Source organism: Gallus gallus, chromosome Z (assembly GCF_016699485.2).
Source record: "Gallus gallus isolate bGalGal1 chromosome Z, bGalGal1.mat.broiler.GRCg7b, whole genome shotgun sequence".
Taxonomy (NCBI): domain Eukaryota; kingdom Metazoa; phylum Chordata; class Aves; order Galliformes; family Phasianidae; genus Gallus; species Gallus gallus.
Window position 1 is genome coordinate 38487547 of NC_052572.1, and position 17180 is coordinate 38504726.

The following is a 17180-nucleotide window of genomic DNA, read 5'->3' on the forward strand; positions in this document are numbered from 1 at the left end:
TTCACGGAGACTTCAGTCAGTTTCCTGCACTGCCAAGTATCATCAGCTTGAGACAGTTCAAAACTTTATTAAACCATTAAGGAAGACAGCTATCTGAAGTGCAGGCAAAAAAGCCACTAAGGAAGGAAACCTATCTAGAACAAGAATTTAAAATAAAGTTGGGAAACAACAGAATCACACTTAAAAAAAAGTTTACAAGTTGGTCAATATAAACAAAGTATTGCAAATATCCATTTTTGTTTGTTTTTGTTTTTTGCTTCTGTTTTCTTGTTTGTTTGTTTTGTTTTTTAAATCAGGGACGTAAAAAAAAGAAATCACCAAGATCATCACACTAAAGCATTATCAAAAGCACCAAAATGACTTGTTCATACATAATTTAGCCATTATCAATGTATTAAAATACGCAAATACAGATTACATTTGTAAAATGAAATAATAGCATCTACTTTTCAAGTTTATGTTTCAGAAGTCTGAGTGTCTCTTACGGGGAAGTTCACTGTTTAAGTTCCTTTCAAGTCTCTCACATCTTCTGTTATTCAAAGGGATTATGGACAGAATTTGTATTCCTAGCAACTTCTGAGATACGTTATTTCTGAGATAGCATAAACCACTTTGCTTAATCAAAAATAAGGACAAATACTATTAATATCCATAATATTTTTCCTTTATTTTTAGCATAGTAGCCAATAAATCTTTTTACTCTTTTTTTAATTTATTTTTTAAACAAAACAACTCTTACAAAAAGATATGGTTGCCCAAGGTATAGCAACAGTGTTTTTCATTTTTCCCTCTGTAGGCTAACATTCTTCTCTTCAAATGAAATTTCAGCCATTATGTCTGGAAATGGAGAATCTGGACCTCTTTAATATATTCTATTACCAAGCATAACTACCATGTACACGAATATATCTATAAAACAGAAGTCCTATTTGCCACTCACACATAGTCTTATACTTCGTATGCCCTACTTTCATGAGATGTAGGCAGCATTTTTTGTGGTCTAAGCTGTGTTTTAAAGATGCACTGCAATACCTGGTGATTATACTTACACTGATGCTTATCTGTATATATCAGAAATGCAGATTAAAAAAAACACTGTTAAAAATTAACAAATTTCATAACCATCTGTTAACTATCAAGGTGCAAAAGCATGAAATCACCTCTGAAAGAAGGGTGTTGGTTCTTCCACCGCTGTTGTTTAACAACAATGCTTAGCCTACTGTATCTATGTGAGGTCTGTTTTCAGACCCTGACATAAACACTTGCTCTCACACACACACAGAAGACCTCCACACAGAAGCTGAAAGGAGGCAACAAAGCATGTGGTTTCTCAGAATGTGAAAACTTTTCAAATGAATTGTGTCACTATGACAAAACCTGTAATAACTGAAAAACATAAGTCACAAGAATAGTCACACTTCTGCTATAATGCAACATACAATGCAACATGCAGTGCAGGCAGCACTTTGGTATCACTGAGTATCACTGTCCTACATTAGAGACAAAGAACGAAGAGCATTTCATAGCATTATGTTGGCTCTTTTTTTCCTTAAAAACAAAAATAACAAAAAAAGTCTGATTGTTGTTTCCAGAAAAGATACCCACTTGTACTCTAAGCCTTTTTCCTAAATACCATGGAGTATTCTCTCTTGAGAGGGCCACAGAGAGAAATAATCTGTCATAAGGATTTAGACAAAACAGACAAAAGTTCAGACATAAGAAAGATAAATGCAGATAGTTGCAGATCACGGTGCTTCTTCTAACAGATGATGAGGTAAGAGCATTTTTTCCTGTGAAGCTATTGAGATCTCATGGTATTATGTTATGTACCCATGGGAAAGATACTGAAGCTATTCTCTTGTCTCTTCTGCTAGTGTTTTTTGTTGTCTGCATTACTGAACACTAATGTGACAGCTGTTCCTGATTGCATAGTTAGACAAGAGTCAACTAATTGGTATTATTGTCCAATGTTATTTTAGAAACACAAAGCAGCAATATATCAAATGTCAGTACGCAGGTATCTGTCTTACACTTCTTCCTGATTCATAATGTCCATTCACTCAGTAAGCCATGAGAGAAAGGAATACTTCCAAGCTTCAAATATACCACTAGTACTAAATTGATAAAATAATTTTTACCTCAGTCAAATCACAAATGAGTCCAAATAAGGTCCAGGATCTTGTAAGCAGTGAATTCAGTGAGGAATCTCCTTGGTTAACACATGGCTTTTAAAATAATGCATTTTACACATTGCATACTTCCTAGCTTCCAGAGAAAACTGACGCTGAGAGTACCATAAATGCAATCCTGTCTTCAAGGTGTATGTTAAACATGAAGTCTAAACTATGCTTGTCTCATATTTAACCATTTTTCCTCATACCAGCATGAAGGTAACTCCCTGACACTCCTTATTCTTTCAGGAGGCTGCACAAATGGTAACTACACAGACCTACCCCTATCTGGTTTCAAGTCCACTCATGCGCACTTCTTCAAAGAGAATTCATCTCACTTCCCTGTACAAGCATCCTGCCTGCTTTCTCAGACTGACCTCAATGTCATTTCATTTTAGTATATGATTAAACTGTGGGAATTAGGTATTTTATAGGTTTAGAACAGGAAACACTGCACTACAAGACAAGTATGGGCAGGAAACTCCAGTTGCGAACCATACAGATCTTGACCTAGAGAACATCAACACTACTGCAGGAGGAATAGAGAAGAGGTGACCTGAGACAGGTGGGATTCACAACAGGTTTAATTTCCAACTAGCAGCCTCAAAAAGGCACTGGGAGGTCCCCTCCTCTGAGTGCAGTGGCAAGGCTCCTCGAGAACAACTTCTTGGATGGCAGCCATCACTTCCTGGGCTGTGCACACAATTGAACCGTCGCTCACTGGATATCAAGAAATGGCCCCATCCTTGAAAGACTTGTCCCTTAAAACTAATAGTATTCCTTCACTCCTCCCCCAGCAAACGTGCAGAGCCCAGCATAGCTGACAGCTGAGTGAAGAGCTCTGACACTGCAGTAATACAGTGAAAATATCTCTATTTACTTTCTGATGTACAATAACCAAGACACTCCAGATTTAGGTTCGTATTCTCCTTCTTCCCAAGTGGCCCGTGTCACCTACACCAGTGTGCTTCTAGCTGCACCAGCATATGAGTACATCCACACACAGCCAGCCAGGAGTCTATGTCAGCTCCAAGGCCAGCAGCATTATAAATCCACCCAGGGGGAAGCACAGTTCCAGATATTGTAGCACATTTCCTGCTGCTTATGGCAGACTGTCCTTAAGCTACGGGAGTTTTTTAAACAGCAGTTTCCCTCAGAGAGCATTACTGTTTTTCACTGTCCCTTGCGTTTTGACATCATCTCAGCTGCAATGGGGTGCTGAACGCTCCCAAGGCATCTCTGGTGACAGGAGGCAGCCTGTCTGCAGCACAAATCCATGTTTTAAGTAGGCCCCTTGCGTATTTTAATACACTGATGTGCACACTTTGTGTGCTTGTACACACGGAATAATGAAGGCTCTGCAGATACAAATTTATCACTGGCACTCTCTGAGTTTAAGAAATCAGGTCAAGGGTAACAGAACCGAAGAGCAAGTTTATAATTAAAAAAATTATAATTAGATTCTCCACCAAAAAAAAAAAAAGTCCCTGCATTTTATTACGAAAAAATAGAAAGTAAATTGAATAGCAAGGTTCTGAGAGGACATCCTTGCCAGCCTTATACTCTACACCCACTGGGCATTTTCATGCCTACTACATGATTATAGGAACACAAATTTCTTCTCAGATGAAATACTTGCTCACAAAAATAGCTGAAAAATTGAAAAAAAAAATAGGTTTGTGGGGAAAGAAAGGCCAAAAGCTATTCACTTAGATTATGTTACTAGAAGATGCCAGGGACAAAGGGACAGATTTTATTGGTCAAAGCATCCAGTCACTCTGCATTTGCATTAACAGCCTGGAGTACTGGTAGGGCCAGTTGCTTCCTGTGGCTAAGCAGAGTAATGTTTCCATGTGTCACTGCCTCAGCAGCAGAGGAGGAGCGAGGCCATGGAGCAGCACGCAGGCAATGTGCACTTGATGTGCTGGCTGGGCTGCCAGGCTGGAGCCCAGCTCCTCCACAGAGCTCAATTCAGCTGTCTGAAGGAGACCCATTTCTGGCTGCATCTTAAACAAAACCCCACATATATATATATAAACACCTATATACCAGACTGGAAACTCCTCAGAAAGCTTTTAGAATTTTTTTTTTTTTGCAATATCTGTATTATTTGCAATTTATACGCACACAGTACTGACCAAGAAGGGTTAGATTAGTAAGTAATTGCCTTCTTTGGGAAACCCACAAACCACATGCACTGAGTTACAACTCCTGTTCCACACGTACAGCATCAACTCTATCCACTAAGACATACAGCAGAGATGAGACTACATGCTTTATAAAATGCCACCTCCTTTATATCCCAGAGTCTCCATACTTGTCACCTCTTAAACTGATATGTGGCTTCCTGTTTAACAAAAGCTTACATGCTGTTAATTGGAAGCAAAGCTACTGGTGTTATCAAGCCTGCATTACCTCTGCATCTGAGAGAAAGTTCTAAATTCACTGCAGCCTGAGGCTAATCAAGTTCTGCAGAGCTCAGTTTTTGTTTTACAAGCATTCACATAATCCTGTTGTTACTAGTTACATTTGCTCCATGTTTCACAGAGATGATTCAAATATACTTATAGCCATTTTTCAGTGCAGCAAGACTTAAGGACATGCTGAACTAGATGGTCAGTCCCTATTCTGATGCTGTACAACAAAATACAAACTGATGTTACTGTCAGAGCAGAGAGCGCTCATGTAACTACAGCTCACACAGGGGTGAGCGGGTGGGGGGAAGGACTCCTTGTTACTGTTTGTCATTTTTTTCTTTCCAGAGGAAACTTTTACTTCCAGGAAGTAAACATTTATTTTACACGTCATTCCTTTGCACAATAGTCAAATGAAAAGTGTTCCAGTCCAAATTTTTAGTTTATATTTTAGGCTATTAAAGTGTTATTCACACGAGTCAACATTCTTCATACAATTCTGTATTATAATTTCAGTTCAGCTAAAAAAAAAAACAGTCTAACAACCAAGTGCACATCCAGCTGTCAATACAAACCACGCAATCGGTCGTCAAAAGTTAAACAAGGATTTACTTCCAACAATCATGATAGTAAGCTTCTGCAAAGTGATTATATCGGACACTTCCAAATTTACTTCTACTTTTTGCTGCTCTTTTGTACCTTTGCAGCAAGAACTCAGTAACAAAAGAGAAGGCTGGCTTATCTTGAGTTACATCAGGCCTGTAAGTCCTTCCCACAGGACAAACAAGGAAGCCAGTATCCATGAATATGTGGAAGAAACAGTTGACCTGAAATTCTTTCAGACTGAAATTAGAATTTTACTTATTTAAGTGCAGTCTCTGCATCAGACATCAGTAAAGAGTGTTCAGAGACAGTAATTTATAAGGAGTGGAATGTCTGACAATACTTTGTATTTCCTGAAGTTTTTCACAACAGAAATTGCTATAATGTTTTCATCATTCTCAAGCCTGCTCTGAAAGAAGGAATAAAGTATGAATATACAAACAGTAGCTTAAAAAATAGCTTAGTCCCTTTAGACATATTTCAAAACAAACAAACAAACAAAAACACCCAAGAACAACTATACCCTAGAAGTCTTCAGTCTTCATCCAGTGAAGACCAAGGGAACACACCAAGGGAAGTGTTGCATCCACAGTCCACGCACACTCTTCAGACACAGTTTCCTCTCACTTGCCCCCCAGCAACCGCCCAGTCTGCCCCTGCATGTCCTTTGACCCTGTTAGTGAGCAGCAGAAAGCTGTACGGAACACAGTGGCCCAGACTGTCAGCTCAAGGCCTTAGCAGCACCCAGCACAGCACACACACACAGGTTAGCATCTGGAAAGGGAAAAATGTGGAAGGAGGCCGTTCTCCCATCATGGAAAAGCAGCAGCAGAGTCAGGAAGCTCCTTATGAGACTCACAGCTGAATTTATTTCTGGAGCACTTCAAGCTTCTTCTCAATCAGTCAAACACTATCAACGTGAAGCTATTGCTATTGCTGGTGAGCAGAAAGTGTTTGAAAAAGGATTCAGAGGTTACACTTACAAGCACCTGTGGCCAGCATCATGCAATGTTTCCTAACACTGTTGCTTTCAAGAAGGATGGAAGCACAAGCCAATAGGATAGCTAGACAGCACTAAGAGCTCATTCTTCTTCTGTGTGGCTGCCAATTTTAGGGATACTTCTAACTGAACCCAGCTGTTTCATCTGCCAGAGAAGAAACACAAGAAAAATCCCAGCTGCTCCCATGCTACAGCGCTACACACTCAAAACACTGCTGGAAGGCTTTGCCCATTAGTAAAAAATTAACCACTGCACCCTCCCAGATAAGTACACAGCAGCTGCTGATTCATGTATGCACATTTAGTGTAAGCAACACCTCTTGCTAATTAGCACTTATGTCCTCAAAAACATTTGCCAAGAAGCTGCAGTTAATGCTCCCTTTTTTAACATGATCTACAAAAATTGTAAGCATATCCACATTTACTGTCAGAGGCTGCTCTTCTAATCCCTGACTTGTAGGAACAATTCCATGAAAGATAGAGTGTTTTTAGGAATGGCCTTCAATTTGTAGCTGTTGAGAAATCTATTAAGTAGCAAAGAGCAAGAGGTATGTCTAGTCTAGCCAAGTGCATTTAAAAAAAAACAAAAACCAAAAAACCCTACAGTTGCTCTAAGTAGTTCATTTCTCACTGTGGCAAACAATAAAAACTGTAAAGAAGTACAACTGTGGAAACATGTTAAAAGAGACAGGTGAATCCCACATACTCTGTTATTCCCTGATATAAAGTCTAGAAGGAATGTTCCTACCTAGACCAGTATCAAGACTTCTGGAATGCCATCAGAGATCACCTTTACTATCTGACTACCAAGTTTAATTCCATCATCTTCATAGCTTCCTGTACTGCGTAGTTTCATCTGCTTCCTACCAAAAAATACATTTTAAAGACTTCTGTAAAACTTGGCAATGTTGCAGAGACTAGCACTTATGCTGGGTATCATATAGCTTGACTTCAACCTGCCAAGTACTCATATTTCCAAGAAAACAACTTGTCAAGTCAGAAAATGAGTGAAAATGTTTCTTACATTTCACTAAGAAAACTTGCAAAATATGGAAACTCTAGAAGAGATAGGTTTCTGAGTCAAGAACAGTTATTTCTGTAATTTATATTACACAAAAAGAACACTATCTGTATAAAAATATTCATTATTACACTGTGCAGCTTATAGAAAAATAGAATTCCATTATCAGAGCTACAATAAATTGTACGCCTTACCACAGCAAATCTGTATGTTCAGGCTATTTTCAGGAGAAAAAAAAGCAATAAAGAAAAATAATATATATATATATATATTAACTGTGGCATGCTCTTACACGAGTTCCACCGATTTCAACAGTAAAGAAAAAATAATTAAAAAAACAATCACAGTTCAAAAAAATTAAATTACTGAACAGCTTGGAAAAAGAAATCAAGAAGAAGGATAATGACCTCAGGAAAGGTTAATCATAAAAACCTTTTTTCTTTGATCCCTATTAAGGATTTTATTCTGCCATCCTTACTCTTTACATACTCCCAATAGATTACTGCACACCATGGCCTTATTAATATGCATGAGGGTAGAAAATTGAGAGTAGACATAAAGAGAGTACATTCCAATATGACTTTTAATCATTTTACAAGCATTCTTGAAAAATAAGGAATAAAAAGCATTAAGTGCTTTCAGAAATTTTCTTGATACGATCTAGCTAACTAGGTACTGAGAGAGGGAAATTGAAGAACAAAGTTACCATGGTGTGAGTTGTTATCACACAAGAGCTTCTCCAGTGTTTTTGTGCACGGGTAACCTCAATTATGTGTAAATGACAATTTTTAATCAAATTAATTTATTAGTCCCCTTTTATTCTAGTACATCTGGAGTAGTTAACAAGAATATCAAGCATTCCAAAAAATCTGTCCTGAAAAGTGACCTTAGCTGTGCTATAGCACACTAAGAAATGAAGACAAGCTTAAGAGTTGCCTCTATACTTTTCTAGTAACTGCGATCTTTTAAAATTAAATGATCAAGTGAGAGGAGCAGAACACATTATTTCCCAGCAATTCCTCACATTTACTCTAATGCAGTTTCACTGTTACAAGTTCATTATTAACTGTTCTAATGCCTTCTTACATTTTATTTGAGAAACAATTCTTTGCAAGGTACTTCGTCACGTCACAAAACTAGAAGCACAGGTCATGATCCCATTCCTTCTCAATGCAGAGGTAAAACGTAACTAGGCAGTAACAGATTTGAGCCCAGTGTTGTCACACTCCTTGCATGCAATTTAACACTTCCCACATTGCTCACAAAAGCATTTATATCATTTTTGCTATTTTTCATTACAGAATGTGTTTACTTCTAAGCAAAGAGAACATCAAATACCAGTGACATTTTTCTGTGTTACTTTTTCAAGGTTATTTGTACTTTAAATTACTTCTAATTGGTGCTTATTAATAAAGACGGCTTTTTTGTTGTCAGGTTTTTTTATTCCTCTCAATCCTGTCTGTATGCTAGATTTAAATGATTTTTTTTCCTCCTTAATTCCACACATCTGTTTCCTGAGCTATCGGTTTCAAATCACAGTTAATAAAGTGTTGTCTATACTGTTTCTTAGTTCCTTCATGCATTTTTAAAAACAGAAGACAGATACCACGACCAGTCTCTGGGCAGACAATCTATTCCATATTCAAACAACTTCTCTGCACAATGCATTGTTCTGGTTGCAGCTGGGACAGACTTGCTTTTCTTCATAGTGTCTGGTTTTGAATTTAATTGAAAAACAATGCTGACAACACATCGATGTTTTAGTTGTTGCTGAGCAGTTGCTGCACAGAGCCAAGGGTGTTTCAGCTTGTAAGACTGTCCTGTCAGTGAGGGGACCAGGATGCACAAGGAGCTGGGAGCACACAAAACCAGGAAAGCTGACCCAAATTGGCCAAAGGGATATTACTTACTGTAAGGCAAAATGGCAAACAATACAACTGCAGGGATCTGGCTGGGGGATTGTGCATCAGTTAGCAGGTTATGAGCGTTGTGCATCACTTGTATTGCAAATGTGTGCATATATGTAATGACCATTACCATTACTTCTCCCTTGAAGTCTTAGTAAATACTCCCTATCTCAACTTTTTTACCCTCAATTCTCTCTCTCTCATCTCCATTGGAGAGGAGAGAATGAGAAAACAACCGTGCGGTGCTGAGCTGCCTGCTAGATTAAACCACAACAATCATCTGGATTTCTTTAAAGCTTTGTTTGTTGGAGTTCCATAGCTATACATATTCCCTTTTGACATATCCCCTCCACCAAAAGGTGTGTTAGCTGTCTTCAGTTAAACGCAGATGATCTGACAACAGCCTGCAACAAAGTAAGTGCAGATGCAGTTATTTATGCTCTGTACGGTATACCAGCTTCCAATTACACACACTTTTGTGTCTCAAACAGATGACTGCAGCAATCTAATATTTGATTAAGTCTGGAATGCATACGGAATCTGAAAAAAGATCTACCTTTTTACAGCTCTAGATACAGTGGTCTAAAGCCTGAGATAAGTGTCTTAGACATTCTTCTGATGTTCCCCAGATTGGCAGCACTGAAATGCAACCATCTCTGTTCCCACATAGAAACATAAGACAAACTTGATGCACCTTGGTGGTATATGGTTGTCTGCCATGACCTTTCCCTAGGGTAGGGAAGGACCTGCAGCAAATAAGCAGCAAAAGGAGAACTTTCCAGAGGCTGTTTTACCAGAGCTGTATACAGCCTGCATGACTGATACATTTATAAAGTCATTGGGCTTTCTCCACAATCATAGTGCAAACATGCTCTTGGCATGCATGCAGTAAACCTGGCACTCCCAGAACCTACTGCCTTTACTTAGCATGTGTATAGTCAATACAGCACATGGGTACTACTTTTATTTTGAGCATGCTGAACTAATGAGTGGGTCCTGTAACAACACTCACGTGCTGAAATCACTTTCAGGACAATTAACTGATTCACTGATTATTCCAGGGCTGCATATGCAAGACTCCATACTAAAACATCCCAATGGACTGAAGTACCTACACTTTGGAGAGGACAGAATTACACTCAACATACACTGAATAATCCTACACCATGTTCATTTTGAGCTACAAGCTTTCTTTGCGGCACTGGCCATCACTAAAGGCCTTTTACAGACAAACATGGACCAAAACACACCACTGCTGAAATTCACACATATTTCAGGTAAATGTAACAAAACAAGTACAAATACCAACTGCTAACTTTTAAAGCAAGTAGAAGGGATGATGGCATCCTAACTCTTTTGCTTGTGGACAAAGTAATGTACCTCTCATGGTAAGAAATGTCATCTAGATCAAAGCGTGAAGGGAAGGAGATGCCCTGGAGCTCTGTTGCAGTCAAGGATTGTGTAACTTGGAGCAAGGATGCAGCACCAAGCCAGCAATCTGCTAACTACCTAATAACTATTTTCTTTGATTTGTGAACCACAAAGGCTCACTGGAAAAAAGAACTGGACTGGGATCTAGGTAATCTGTTCTGTCTGGCACCTTTTTTTTGATTTGGCAAGTAGCTTTTGGCAAAATAATCTTTCTTTCTGTTTCCCTATCTTAAAAATAGCGCAATAAATAATCTTGTGAAGTGCTTTGAAATCTACAAATAAATAAAACAAACAAACAAATAAACACTCTGTGGAAGAGCAAATGGTTTAACCAACCCAGCAGAACACTGTCTCAAGCACCTACAGCATCAGGTATTTTCATTCTGAAAGAGCGGCCCATCACTGACAGATATTCAACCACTACAATGACTTCCTACACCACAGAGAGGACTCCGTTATGCCTGCCTTTGGCTTGTTTGCATCCTAAAAGCAATATCAACTAGCCACACAAATGATTTGACTTTAGACTGTACAGTCACAAAAAAAAAAAGTTTTGCTATGAAACAAAAGTGTTGTATTGGCTTTTGCTAGGAAAGTTTGCCAACAATGCTCTATCAACAGATTAATCTTTTTATATTTCATTTGTTTATGTGCCAGCAACCTTAGTTAGAAGCCAATGCATCACACCAGGATTTGCTTACTTGAACTGACATTTCTAAGCAAATTTAAGATATTTTAATTTTCTTCAAGGCCAGGTGACGAGAGATCATGATTCCCTTTGCTTGTGAAGTTGAACAAGTTAATGTTTCATATTTCCATATCCTATGAATTCAGTTAGTAAATTCCCTAGTTTCAAATCCAACCATTTCAGAGTTTTTAGATGTTCTGCTTTGTCTTCTTGCTCTTATCTAGTTAATATTTGTCTCCCTGCTATTTGTACAACATCTGCTGTGGTGAGTTATAGCTTAAGTAAGGACAGGAGCCTTTTTCTCAACACACAAGATCACTATCTGAGCAGCATCTGACCCCTCCAACATTACAGTGTAACAGCTTAAACAGCTTACTCCCTTACAAACTCAGCTGATAGATTAATCTTTTTCCTCCTAATTAGCACAGAGTATTTTTGAGACATACCTCTCAAATATGAAGTATACTTTTAGCAACTACCTCTCCAAAATCTTCTCATCTCTTTATTAAATTAAAACTTTCCTTTCCTACTCTGATTGGTGGCCAGTAATCTTTGCAAATCACTTCTGAAAGATGTATAAAAGATCTTGCATTACAAGTTCTGAGCATCTGGCTCAGCTGATGACCAGAAAATTTCATAAGTTAGAGTCATCTTGGCAGACTTAGAACTGACACATGAAGAAGTCGACTTCAGACCTCTCATTCTTACAATAATGTTGTGTAGCTACAAACATTCCATTGGTCTAAGTTACTTTAAAGGCCATATAAATATACTTGCACATGCAAAAAGATGCAGAATGGAAGTTGTCTGTCTTTATTCCTGACAAAAAGACAGTCTAAAAGGTTGTTTGCATTTTTCCCAGTTTGACTTCTTAAGATCAGAAACTTCTATTGTGATCAAATCCTGCTTTGATGAAGCTTCCTCTGAACAACACAGTGAAAAGACAGTACCTGTAACCAATAACTGACAGAAAAAGTAAAATCAAACAAAACAAAGGCAAGCAATTTAGATGCTAATGAAGACAAATAATAACTGAACAGTTTTGACACTGTCTAATCAAAGAGCAAACACTTCTTAATCAATTATGTCACCATTCAAGCTTCCTGAAGAGTCCGACACAGAAAGCAATGCAAAAGTGACGTACTGTTACTGGTTCAGACTATTTAAAATATACAACATCATTAAAAACAGAAAAAAGCAAAGATATCCAAAGTTTTTTCACTCAACAAGTTGATGCTGGCACTGATAGAATAGGTAGCTAATAATCTTCATGAGAATTAGACTTAAAACATGTTTCTAAGCCTGAACCAACTTACTATGAAGTATTAATATTTTATTATCTCCAGTACTAACAGGGAAGGAAAAATCCCCAAAGTGAAATGCCAATTTCACAACGTTGTGCAGCACAGCAGTCAACCACTAGGGCCATGTTTTTATTCCACCTACATAAAACACTATTTAGAGATGCCTGCAAACTCAAGCCTTTCTTCCAGCCTTAGCAATGCTGAAAATGAAGACTTGGCTTCCTTAAACTATAGCAATGGCAGATCTCCCACTTGAAGCCCCTGACCAGATCGTCCCCTTGGGTACCCACACATTAGCCTTTAAATTAGGTTCAGGGGCACACTTCAGAAGCAGTTCTCCTCATCACTCAAGTTCCCTGTGCTCCCCTGCATTATCATCAAAACATCTCCCAGTGAGGAGCTATCTTTTGTTAGAATGAAACCAATAAAAACAAGCTAGGATACGGAAGACGTACTACAGGACCACACCTATTGCATCAAGCTGCAACCAAGCATGTAGGCCCTGGGATAAGATCATATCTGGTTTGAAACAACAAAATTTTAACATGGACATCAGGTTCTCAACACCTAGTGATCTGCCCTACAGACACACTCTTTTGTTCACACAATTTGCTAATGTATGCTAGGATGGAACCTCTGTCTCCATTCTCCCACCTACATTCAAAAGGATAATAATAATTAGCTGCTTCCTCCCTCACAGAGGTGACAGTGAGACTGATCAGATAGTGGGTGTACAGTACTTTGAAAATAGGAAGTGCTATGTAACTCTTCCCTCTTATTACAAATGCTCTTGTATCTAGTAGAGTAGTATAGAAATAAGAACTAATTTGGAAAAGTCTCCATTTCTATGCAGTTAAACATTGCTCCACTTGATCAAGCAACTGATTGCAGCAGGTTTACTTCATACAAATTGACAGTCATCCGACATGCTCACTCTGAGTATATTTATTGATTTTATTTAGGATGCTGTTCTTCTAGATAGAAAAAGCTTTCCTAGATCTGAAAAAGCCACTTAGTATTCATCAGCCAGGATCCAGAAAGACCATGAAATTATTAACTGAATCATTCTCAATGTAATTGCTACACACAGCACAAGCAGAAGTACCAGCTGGTATACTTGTTTCTGTCCCACACTTACTTTTGCTTAGTTTCAGTGCTGACAGCACATGGAATTTATGGATATTCACTTCTGAGACAGCCACTTTGATTGTTATATACCTTTAACATATTTATTTAGGACTATGTATTCAAGGTTCCTTACTAATCAGATTTGGCAGTACAGTAATGGTCCACTGTGAATTTGAAGACCCATTTGTAGGCCTCTGAAGCTGAGGAAGAAGATGCACATGCTACTAGAAAACTTCACCTACTAGAAATGAGACTCAAACATGCTTGCTACTTGGAAATTAGGGCTCTTAACTAAGGCTTTAACTTAGGCTTTATCTTAGGCCACAGACAAGCACTTGACTGCTGTTTGTGAGAATTTTAATAATTGTCTTTTGCAGTTCAGTGGCTGTAAGATACTCTGTCTGGATTTCAACTCACATCAACATGAAAATAAAGAATGAATTGGGATTCAGGCCAAACTCCACAACTGTGAGAATTTTACATCTGTGTTTTGCTGCTTTCTCTAGATGCTAATGAGAAAAATTTACACTTTCTCACTTTTTGACATTTAAGTTCCACAGCTGCTTAGGATTTTGCTTCTCACTTACTCAAAAGCTTCCTGCAGCTGGCAAAAACAAAGAGCTTAGTCTCTCATTCTGAAGTGCCATCACCACCTGTAAAGAGAAATCTCTTCACAGAGGGGCTCATGTGGCAAAAGTTTGCCAGCCAGAGCAAGTCAGGCATGAAGTGTGAAGACATCTTCTGAGCTTCAAGATACAGAAAGAGGAGAAACCCCTTAAAACATCATATTTTTCAGCAAAATCCTGTAGGATGAAGAAAAGATTTAATTTCTCTTTTTTGATCACTTCAGCTCAAACTCCCATCTTCAGCCTTTCAAGAAAGCAAAGCTGCTACGAGTATACACTGTGGTGTACCTACTACCCACATGTGGGAAACCAGGCAGCATCATCAGATAAATAGGAACAAAAATCATGTTATCACTCTCAATCAAAATGTCAAGTCCAATTCTGCCATGGATTCACAGCTCTGGGTACCCACACACATACTTATTAATCTTATTCTGCCTGGGCTCCTAAATCAGGTCAATGGGGAAGCAAGCTAGGCTCTGAAGTGTTTGCTGGCAAAGGACAATTCTCTCCAGGAATCCTGTAATCTCTTGAAATAGATTCTTCATCTACATGATGTGACATGAGGAGAGTAAATAGATGCAGTCAGGTGTGCAAGCTTGTTGATCACTGTGGTATGAGGAGCCAACAGTTAAAGAAGCCAAATGTACCAGAAATAAATTATTGGATTTCAATGCTTTTAAACAGACATTTAAAGAAAAGAGTGACTGGACTTTCCATATACACATTCAAAAACATTGATCAAAATTACTTCTGAATAAACAGAACCACTGCCATAATCCAGACAGAATGTAACAGCACCCTTGTAGACAACTCACATGAAGGTTTTTCAGAACAAATCAACTACTGATGTCACCAAAAAAGATATTGGTACATCACTATACTCAGTAGAAAAGAATGAAAAGGAACTTTTATAAATAACGACTTTTTATAGAACTTTAAGAAGATGTTCCCAACATACTTAAATGTGAAGTTTAGTTCAGACATTTAACAGAGTCTTGAGTAAGATGTGAAAATCCTACTATGCCTAGGCAAGCATTTCTAGTGTAGCAACTATTAAAATCTGCGTCTTTGGTAGCGTTGGTACCTCAGCATCTTTGCTCTCTCAGCCTATAAACTTGATGATGAGTTAGAGGGGGAACAGCATAATCTATCAGAGTAACATATCATGCCTTTCTCCACTGCAACTTGAAATCTGAGATTCAGTATGACACTCCTTCAAACAGAAAAGATCTTGTATGAAGACAATGATCCATAAAGTCTTCAATTGAAGGCAAACTCCTTTGTGCACAGAAGTTGAATAACAGAATTGAGTTGGAAGGGAACCTTACAGACCATCCAGTCCAACCCCCCTGCAGTGAACGTGGACACCTACAGCTAGATCAGGGTGCTCAGAGCCCTGTCCAGCCTGAGCTTCAGTGCCTCCAAGAATGGGGCATCCACCACCTTTCTGGGCAACCTGTTCCAGTACCTCGCGAGCTTCACTGTAACTAATCATCCCACAGGATCCAAGCTGTAATGATTAAGTGGATTACAAAAGCAGAGTTGGTGAGATACAGCCATTCCCTGATAACTTACAGCATCTAAAGCACTATATAGCAGGTGAAACAATAGAAAAACAGAACTCAAAATCTAGATCAGCCTGAATCATCATTCTGTTTGAGAAATTATGGTGAGTATGAATTATTAACTGATCCAGGAACAAAGCTTGGTGTCATTTCCAGCATTTTGCTGAAACATAACTCTTAGAACTATAATTACAATGAGATTACTCGGAAAAAAATAAAGCCTATGACACTTATCACTACAGACTGTTAGCTTAAAAGGAAATACTCTTAAGTAATATTTATGTCAAATACAGAATTGAAATAGTCTTCAGTACTAGAAAAACAAACAGCCTTGCTTCCTGACAAACTTAAGGGGCTCCCTGAAGTCCAAAGCAAGATTATAGTGCATGAATTAAACTTCTGAATTTGCATTACCAATTGGTCAAGGATGTCTTCTGCTTCAAGAAGACTTGAGGGGAAGATCATTTTCTCCTTCTGTTCCTGAGAGGAAATGGTAGAGATAACAATTAAGCATTTCCTGTCTGGTTTTGAGTAGCCTTCTTATAGACTTAGTCTCTTTAAATTTAACTGTCCAGACTAGAAAAGAGAATGGCCCTGATCTATGGCATCTAAGAAACAGACTGTTGAAGTCTTGAGTGGGAAGGGAAGATAGAAAGAAGGGGAGAACTTTCATTTACAGCTTCAAACCTGAATTTAAACATTCCTTTCTAGAATTCCTCACTATGGTCCTCTCTGTGGAGGAAATCTGGATATTCCAGTGTACTTCATCACAGAGCACCATATACCAGAAAATTAACAAAGTCATCATACCTGCCTGCTGGAAGAGTGCATAACAAAAGCTCTAAGAAATAATACATTTGAAGCAGACTACTGGGAAAGGACAAGGACAACCCATCATTTAAATGGATTTGTCTCTCCTTTCGTTTATTAATCTTCACAAAGAAATTGAAGAAAATAGTGAAGTCTCAAATCGGTGATTCCACTAATTACCATTATTTGAATCAGCTAAGGAAAGCCTGGGAAACATCATTTGCTTATTCAGGCCAAGATGCAAAGAAATCCTAGATACTGGTGGCTCAAAAGAACTTAAAAATAAAACAAAAATAAAAATCCTCAAACATACCAGGTTATTAAGAAAAAAAAAACCACAACCATACCTCCCACACTTAGAAGACAATGGCATATAGCTGACTGAGATTACTACCTGACAGATAAAGGAGGTCTACCCTCTTTTGAGATTCAATCCTCTTACCTTGCCAAGGGCTTCACTGCCCACTTACCACAAGAACACTGAGTAGCAGTTTTACCTTAAAAGAGAC

The 17180-nt window shown here is 38.3% G+C and overlaps 1 protein-coding gene across 3 annotated transcripts in view; it reads right to left on the minus strand.

Moving 5' to 3' along the window:
- Nucleotides 1-17180, minus strand: part of GNAQ (G protein subunit alpha q) — a 118502-nt gene that overhangs the window by 85045 nt on the left and 16277 nt on the right. The window contains exon 2 of one of the 3 annotated variants that reach the window (XM_046905376.1): nt 16276-16341. The exons of the other annotated variants lie outside the window; for them this stretch is intronic. The gene's annotated coding sequence lies outside the window, so the exon portion shown is untranslated. The remainder of the gene's footprint in view (nt 1-16275; nt 16342-17180) is intronic. 3 annotated transcript variants of the gene reach the window in all.